Genomic DNA, 9,991 nt, shown 5'->3' with positions numbered 1-9,991 from the left:
GAGGCATTAGAGACATCTTCAATATGTTTAGCACAGCTTCACAGCAGCGTAATATAGCTGCTTTAGGATTGTTAATATTTCAAAAGATGACTTCTGACGATAAAGTGTTCACACAACAAGCAGGCATGATACACGGCACTTAACCTCTGCTCTGATTTGGAAAAACCTGCAGCTGCACAACAGGCCATGCATGGTACGATCTTTAAATCCGAGCGGAACATAGTCTTACATTGGACCATAAGAAGTAAGCTTAAACCATTCTCTGTGTGCTCTATGGTGTGTGTTTTTCCCTCCTCCTCCTCCTCCTCCTCCTCCTCCTCTTCCTCCTCCTCCCCATGGCTGAGTGAAATGGAATTGCCTCTCACATTCAAAGACAGCTCTAGGAAGGTGATAATAGAGCTACTCCCTGCTGTCTGCAGGCAGGAAATAGGAAAGTGGCATATGGGGCCAGGAACCAAATAGAGAGGAAATGTGACCAGGCAAGGGATGAAACTAAAGGAAAGGTTAATGATCAGTTCTGAATTCTACAGGGAAGAGAACCATGTTCCAAGTTGAGAGGAAAAATAAATGTGACATGATTTATGTCTCCACCGCTCACATCACGGCTGTCACAAACAAACATGTGGATAAAAAAATAAAAAAAACTGTTTATTCTTCTTGAAAAACTTTACCAGTGGTAATAAATGTGATGCATTTGCTTCTTTTCTTTTTTTTTTCCCGATTTAACAATATGAATGTTTAATCTATACAGCTGCACAAGTGCTACAGGACAGCTCATGTTTGAGAAGTGGCGTGGAGGAAAGAATATATCACACAGTGCCGGCGTTTCACACTGATTAGAAAGATGAGAAATACAGACAGTACCGTATAATTTAAGAAAGAATCCATCTCCACAGCCTCTCCAGTATGCTCCAACAAGTGTGAACTACTGGCTGGTGTCCTACTGTTGCCCATATAGCAGCCCGATATGGTCTCCGGCCTGCAGCGTCTCCAAGAGCCTTTAGGAAGTGATCCACTCCTTAAACGAAGCCGCTACAATGGGACTAAATTAGACATTGGACGCAAAAAGAAGAGTAAAAAAAAAAAAGAAGATAAATCATGCAACGACTACGAAAAAAACGTTTGCAGAGAATGTGAGTGAAAACATGAAAATTAGTGCTGTGAGTGCAATGCAGTGGGTGTGTTATCATTAGGGGCTATGTGGGTTACATTAGCAAGGGAGTGAATCTGCTTTCAAATTTTCACCCTGTTACCACACCTTGGTGGAAAGACTTTGTGCCCTTTCACCACAAAGCTGGATTCCCAACCTTTAACTCTCAGCTAAATCTGCAGAAAAGAAGTAATCAATTTTGAAGCAATTTGCACTCAGTTTGGGCTCCTGATAACATTCATCCTAAGTTGTCATTTTAACTATCCGAGGGAGCTGGTGACACCAAGGCCGACTGAAGACGTGCACTCAAGAATCAGCTGCCATGCATAATGTGGACTATAAGAACACACACACAACATGTGAAATCACAACATAAATATCCAGATCATTAGATATCAGATGTAGATCTTGACATAAACAAAACATACAGACAAAACACTGGATTCACATCTTGCTGGTGCAGATTGTTGCAGCAACAGCTGGACATTAGACACAAAGCAACATCACACAGGCCAGCTTTTTCCAGATCTGACAGCTAGATCATTTGAAGCTGACAAGATAACACTTAAATGCAAAGGTGACATGACAGTGTCTCCGGAGCCAGATGGATCGATACTCAGCTTGGCTCGTCAGGATCTGAGCAGTGGTTCTGCAGCCATGTTTTTTTTTTTACGCTGCCGTTTTGTAAAATAGGCTATCACTGTCTGGCACAATGTCTGGTACGTTATCAATGAGCAGATTTCCTTTCTTATGTTGCAACTGAAATATTGATACATTCAATTTATCAAAACAGCCCAGGAGTCCAGAGGAGACTTGCAACCTTTTGCTATTTTTTTTAATTTTATAAAAGCCTTTAAGGGACAGTTTGACTCAAAATTATAAATGCATATTTTTCCTCTTACCTATAGTGCTTTTTATCACTATGGATTGTTTTGCCGTGGGTTGCCGAGTGTTGGAGATATCGGTGGTCGAGATGTCTGCCTCCTCTGGAATAAACTGGACCTCGATGGCACTTGGCTCGTGTGCTCAAAATGCCAAAAAAAAAAAAAAAATTTGAAAGACTCAACAGCAACGTCTCTTCCAGAAATCCAGATCTGGTTACTGAAGACAACGTATTCTCATGAACAGGTTGGTATAAATTCTTACTAAGACTTATGTATAGTTCCTATTAAATAATGTTTTTTTGCATCAAACATGTTAACATTGTGTGCAGAACTATTTGATTGAATTTAGGCCACAGAAACATTTGTTTAAAAATATGACAAATTTTCCGGAAAAAAATACAAAAAAACCAATGTAGGAATAATAAATTATCCTTCTTAATCAGCACCTATGGCCCTAGTAGTGTGTGGTCTGTATTTGCCTTTTTGGAAATCACCCTTTGGGCACAAAGCTACAAAGTAGCGGACATAGCCGAAAAAAACATCAAACAAAATATATCAAGCTGAAATGCCAAGTGGACAAAAACTGTTGAAAAACAGCTAATCTGGGGTTTGCATTCACTTTTGTTGACCCAGGGAGGAGGGGCCAAGAACGAATGTTGTGTTTACATACAGTAAGCGATAATTCCTGCATAGTATGCCTTTAAAGGTAGGGGGAAAGTACAAGGTTTAACTTAGAATAAGTACTTACGTACAGAACTACTGGACACAGTTTTATCAGTGACGTAGAATATGAGTAGATTCCAAAAAACACACAAACACGCCTCCCGGGTCCAAGTCCTGGGTTTGTTATTGCCTTCTCCCCTCAATAAGTCCATGGTCAGTGTGCTTCATGAAAGGACACAATTTTGTGGGAAAATGTGACCTTCAGTGGATTAAACAACCCCATATTTGTACATATTATTTGTACTGTTTATATTTTTTAAAATATTCTTCATATTTTATAACTATGCTGCTGCTTTTTGTCTCAAATTACTTGTTTCTTTAATCAATATTCATATTTTAGTACTTTGTTTGTTATTTTTGCACCAATGCATCCCAGCAAATTCTTTGTATGTGAAAACCTGGCAATAGAAAATGTAAAAAAAAAAATACATTTCATGGTAAATAACTACAAGATGTTCAAGATAATCCACAGCCCAACAGACCTATAATCTTTCTAGTATAGTTACCACATTAAACTGCTCAGAAGTAGGTCTTTGGATTTTGGACAGAGACATTGCTGTTGAGTTAAATGTAATTTTGGGGCACTTTGAGCACCACAAGCAAAGTGCTATATAGTTCTATTACATTCAAGACAAGGCAGACAGCTGTACGGACGATATCTCCAACACTCAGCAACTAACACCAAATCAATCTACATTTATAAATAGCACCGCAGGTAAGAGCAAAAATCTATAATTTAGATTTTTTTTTTGTGAACTGTCCCTTTAATAGCACCATAGTTCCACTTGCCCTCTACAAATGTTCTGCGATGTGTAGTGGAAGTAGCAGCTGGTACACAGACATAAAACAGCCATCCAGGTGACTGAAGAGCTCTGCGCAAGACGGTTTGATCCAATTCTAAACTAATTGGTGGCCATAATTCGGAGACTAAAATGATCAATGACCCGTCGACTCGTAGTCGCAGTCAAAAGGCGCTCGAAGAAGCCCACTTTTCCAAATCGTCCCCCAAGTGAGACGGCCAAGAAGTCCCGTAGATCAGTTAGAAAAACTCGGCAAGTTGCCTTGGTGACCATCCAGGCTGCACCGACTGGCACCATCTATCTATTTTTTTCCCCCCACTCTCTCCCATCCACATCTATACACTTAAATAAAAAATCAAATTCTATCTTTTTCAAATATTCAACAGTCCCTTTTCCCTGGGAGAGGTAAGGAGTATTGTTGAATAATGCAGCCAGACAGGGATCTCCCAGAGCTGGTCTCTACAGGCATCACTGAGTAGGTCTGATCCCACTTGAGTAGCATCTATCATGGTGACATCATCATTCACACAAGGAGATATGATAAGACAGTAGTACACTACTCTACTACTTGAGCCAACTCTAAAGCAGGCAGTGGTGTTACTCATTTAAACCAATCTACTGGCCATCTGTTGATGCTAAAATCATGGTCTGGCTGCCATTTCTAAATCAAACACCATCAGTATGCCTTTATTGCCTTCTACTGAGCGCTACCATGTTTTCGAGAAAAAAAACTGGTAGCTTGTGAGACACTCACATATTCTCTTTTACCTTGTGTGATTCTGGTGGGTGTGTAAATGTAAAAAACCACAGGGACAAGCTGCTTAAGAAGAAGAAAACATCTACATGCAGCAGCAGCAGGTCCCTGCCTCGCAGATTAGGGCACTGGGAGCACTTTGCAGGTTGTTGTCACAGGTATGACGAGGGAGAATTGCGCTCGCTATCCCCAGGTTACAAAAGGTGTGAACAAAATATGCAGCCAATTTGTTTTGTGCAGAATTGGAAGGGAAAAAAACATTGCAGAAGCGCTCTCTGGTTTATCCATACCTGTCTACCATTTGCATCCCTGTTAACAACTTGAAGTGCATTTTTTCTTTTTTTTTTCTTTTTTTAAGTGCTTTAACTCTCTTTGTGTGCAATTGTGAGGTATATGTGAACACGTATGTTCCGGTTCAAATGGTTATTTTAACTGAGTGACATCAAATCAACAATTAAACAGCCGACACAGCATCAGAAAAAGAAAGCCATCCAATCCACAAAGCTCAACCGAATCACAAGGACAAAGAGAGAGTGTGAGCGTTGGCACAGGAATGACTGATCTTGGGGGAATTGGCAAGACCAACAGCAAGCAAGTGTATTACATATGGCGTGCCATTTTCACAGCTTCCACAAAGAGAACACAAAAAGTGTTATATCTCACTATCTAAGACTAATAAACAACAACCCAGATATGCTGAATCTGTTGAATACCGTAACAAAGAGACTCGAGGAGGACTTTTCAGTTCAAATCTGAGTTTAGATTACGGTGAGATGATAAGCCTCTCAGCTGAAGTGGTAAATGAAGCCGTCCTCCCACTAATTCTATGAGGTGTCAGTCAGGAAACTGGCCTGCCAGGATGACTTTCAGCTCTAATCAAGCCAGATGGTTTCTTAACACTGAATAAATGAATTGATTTGTATGGCACATTTTTAACTAAGGTTCATATTCGTCTACGCGTGACACAAAGGTGGTCAGCAGGAGAGCTCTGATCCTCGAACCCAGAAGAGGTGAATCTGCGTGATGTGAATGTCACTAACATGTTCGCAGTGTTTGTATGTGTTTGTGTCTGACAAAGTGTTAGGACGAGGCCTTTGTCGTCACAAGTGTACACAGCTCACACCTCGAGTGTTAACTTCTCCGTCGTAACCCACTACACTTTATTACTATCATTAGATGGATCGCTGCACTTCCCTATTGTGTGAACTGCTATCAATTATGCAGCCATCTTTCAATTATTGTATATTCTTAAAGTACCTGCTAATGAATTGTGAAACTACTGTGTTATGGTGTGATTATACTGGGCAGTAAGCAGCTACTGTACACTTAGGCGCCTTTTTCAATTAGATCTAGGTGGTGGTTTTTTCAGTCATTAAGCACGTTTGGTGTAAGGATGTCCACCTTACACTTAGCCAAAGGTGTTTCTGCAGTTGCCGTTAGCCAGCAATGCAAAGCCACTGCTGCATATAAGAGGACTCCGAGGACAACACACGAGTACCCACTGTGATTTTCACTGGGGATTTTGATATTCACACCTGTACTAGGTGTTGTTTGGGAGTCTGATAAGCATGTGTGAAACCAGAGGGGTGACTAGAATTGGGAGCCTTATTTGAGGGGACAGATCTTTTTTACAGATCTATCTATCCATCGAGGACAGCGCTGTTGTTTTTGTATTTTCATGTATAACAATAAGAAGGGACAAAGCCAATCAAGCACGGTGTATCTTAGATACCAGCCATGTGTCTAATTGAAGCTGCACATGGCCATATGGGCATGTGCGAAAAATAGAATGTCCAACAACTACATAAGGATTCGAGCGGCACGTGGAAAAATAAAATATTTCCAACATCAGTGCCAGTCAGTGACTACACACAGCTCATGAAGGGAGGATTCATCGTGATTCTACTACAAGAGAAAATTGACCAAGCAGTGTTATTATAAGGCAAAATAATTTTCAGTGCTTGAAGAAATCACAGACCTCATCATTACAGGATCAGAGGCTGAAAAACAAAGTGCATGGGAGTTGCTCCTCCTCTCTCTACATTGGTGATGTTCAGAGGCAGCCTGTTATCGGAGGTGTTAATTGGCAAATTCAGTACAAGTCAAGAGCATGTTCCCTGTCGTCCTCGCCCAGCGAGGCTAGGTCATTAAACCGAGAATGGATTCTTTCATGCTGCCTTAACCCTTGAATTGCAAGTTACCATTCCACAAACATCACTACGCTCCATCCCACCCCCATGTGTCAAAGAAGGAGAAAAAACAACCTACAGTGATTCTACAGCGACAATAAGATAACAGGAGGATGACATCTTGAGAGCCAGACTTTTCACTCGTGCAGTTATTTCAAATTGGCAGCCAAGTGTCTTCAAAAAGTTCAGAAGTTTACAAATGTCCAACACTCCCACCCTGCACAAGTAAACATATAAAAGTAGTCTCCGCCGTGGCGGTGGTGGAACAATGTGATTTTGCAGAACAATGGCATCATCAGGCTCCACTGATCAGCGCTTTTGTGTATTGAACGAGCCTCTCATCCCGCCTGAAATGTGAGCCTCCTTTGGGGTTCTGGGTGCGATCTCACCACTGCCTCTGTCATCACTTGCTGTGACTGCCAAATCTCTGCTCCAGAAATCAGGGCTCTCAGACCAGCACTGAAACAAACACAATGGAGTCGGGGAGGCTGTTCTGAGACTTTGCACAGGCAGCGATGGCTTCAACACATTTAATCGAACACAAAGTCAGCTCCACCACTGCTGCACAGAGAGCACGAGGAGCCCAACGCATGGCAAGACAACTGTGAGGTGATACTCTCAGCTCGCGACGCCATGAGAGTTGGCAGTCTCTCATGCCAACGGTGACCAGTGCACAAACAGTTGAATATGCTTCTCTGCAAAGTTGTTAATTATCGAAATGACATTGATGTGAAGAGGGCATTCTAGTCAGGTGACCTTAATCCACTTGCTATCTCTCTGTTTTGTTTTACGGTTTGATTAAACCCTTTAACAATCCCCCTCCCCCTCCACTTGTGTTACATCTTTTTGGCAATGGCACGATCTGATAACCATTGTTTAAATATTTAGAAGAGTAATTGTTCGAAAATAATGACTTAGTATAATGGCGCCTCATCTGTCTATTGTCTACTGCAATTATAATACAATTACCGGCCAATAAGGGTCAATTTGTTTAATTGAGATGATAATCAAAATATTATTGTTGTTTAAAAGGAACATTTTAGGCACAAATTTACAATAAAAGCGGGAAATTCGGGATTAATATAGTGAATTCAAATTAATTACGTTTTTTAATCACAGAATTAGAGTTTTTAAAAAATAATTAAATTAAGCATTTTCACCATTCTGGCCTGTTTACAGATGTGTCTACTATCATTATGAATGGAAATAGACCAGAGGAAGAACCAATAGCAGTTGTTTTTCAGGCCTGTCACACAGTTTGGTTTTACTATCAGGTTCCAAGGTTTGATTTTTGTGACCAAGTGGTTTTTATTTTATTTATTTATGTATTATTATTTATCTACTGTTTAGTCTGTTTTACTTTTTGGTCAATGTTGCTGCCTCTAGTGTTGCATAACTATAAATTGATGAGATTTCCTCAGATTTTTTTTAAATTCTTTATTTAATGCTTATTGTTGTTGTTGTTATTACTGTATTATTTTTTTAATTATTATTATATAATTAAATCACAAGTCATTTACTGCTAAGTGTGCATAGGGGAGTGGGGGATTGTTGCATTGTTCAAAGCACTTTGTGTCACATTTTATCTGTATGAAACGTGCAATATAAATAAAGATTGATTTATTGATTGCAGAAACACACAGCTGCATTAACTGTATTGTAGTAGCCCTGCTTGCAGCCATATACATCAGTCTTTAACTCTGAGACAGCTTTATATAACATAACTAACAAAGGAAGTGGCACCCTGGGAGATGTGTTGCATGCAAACACACTAGCTCCGTTATAGGGCTGTGTGATACGGAGATCAAATATCGCGCCATTTTTGATCAAGTACCTGGATATCGGTATTGCGATGATATTTTAAATTTGAGTATATGCTTTCATAAGATAATAACACAATAAGGTTTGTATAAATAATCATCAGTAATGTGAAAATAATGAATAAGTGGATAAAACTAAATAATAGAAAAGCGCCATATTATGATATCCAAAATCTAAGACGATATCTAGTCTCATATCACAGTATCGTTATAATAATGATATATTGCCCAGCCCTACTCTGTTATATGCACATTATATTTCATAAAATAATAATGCTGAATCTGATTTTTTTATTTTTCTAGTCAATTCCTTTTTTAACACGTCTTTTAAAAAGTTTATTTAAAAACAAAATGTAAAATATTGTTTTCCTATTTCATGTAGCTTGTCCATGTTCCTATAATTATGCTTTTGCTGTCATTGTTATTTTTATCATTTTAAATTTCATCTTAAGCGAATATGTGCATTTATAAAGTGTTGTGCCATAGCATTTAAATTGCATATCCACTGTTTAAAACCTCAAAACTTAAACCACTTTTTATTTATAATTTATCGATGTAAACTTTTAATGATTACCACATGTATTATATTCTGTATTACACCATGGTGACCTATCGTTCCTCTCAAACACCCCAGAACCATTAGCCTTTCTTGAACGTCCATGGTGGCGATGCAGGCCACAGAGCTGTGCATAGGATAACCTACAAGCTGAAATAAGTGCCAACAGCTTTACTGTGTGTTAGTTTCCTCTCTCTCGTTTCAAAAATGACTGTGGTCCCCTGAAGCCGGTGACTTCCCCTGTCTCCCCGAACTCTCTGCAGCACCGACTGGCGGTGCAGAAGCACTGCTGATTAGCATGCAGTAATGATGGTGAGCTGGGCTCCATTGTTCTAACACCTCCCCTCTCCTCCGCACCAATCTGTCACCATTCAGTGGACTAGAGCTGCCTCAAATGCTTCTCTCCACAAATGAGATGGCTAATTAGTTGCCCCTCACGAATGATGCACTCTTCTCACCCCTGATTGCTTTCACCTTCTTGCTCCTGGCAATTTTGACACCTTGTAATCAGCCTGCTACTTCTCCGTCTCCGTCTCAATCCATATCCTTCTCCTTTTTTTGTCCTCTTTCAGTTTTTTTTTTTTTTTTTTTACAGCTCTTAAATGCATTTCAAATGTATTGCCCCAGGTAGCCACTGTCCCAAGGAGAAATATGACACGTATAGCTCATATTATAGTGGAAATTATGCCTTTCTTAAACAGCACACACTACTGTATACACAAGTGTGTAAATATATAGTGTACGGAAATACACACACACAAAAAAAATCCTAGCTGTCAGTACGAGTTTCTTCTTCCAAATAACAATGAATGACAACATAATTATGAGCAAGCAGCTGTTCATGATCCCAGAGAGAAAAGCATGCAGGCTGCACAATGTTCGACTCTTCACAGATTAACCAGAGAAGATCATTAGGGATATGTATTTGCCAAAAAAAAAAAAAAAAAAGTCAGAATAAATTCTCCCTTCAGTATGCAGGATGTGGACACTGATGTGTTGAAGCAGTGCTCTTCTTTCTTATGACTCACTAGAACAGTTGAAAGCATTACTGCATGACATTTTTTACACCACTCAGTGAAATGTGCAGATCTCAGTTATAGTTGATAACAAATCAA

The sequence above is a fragment of the Centropristis striata genome, chromosome 10 (assembly GCF_030273125.1).
Source record: "Centropristis striata isolate RG_2023a ecotype Rhode Island chromosome 10, C.striata_1.0, whole genome shotgun sequence".
NCBI classification, from domain to species: domain Eukaryota; kingdom Metazoa; phylum Chordata; class Actinopteri; order Perciformes; family Serranidae; genus Centropristis; species Centropristis striata.
Note: the sequence above shows the minus strand (reverse complement) of the source record.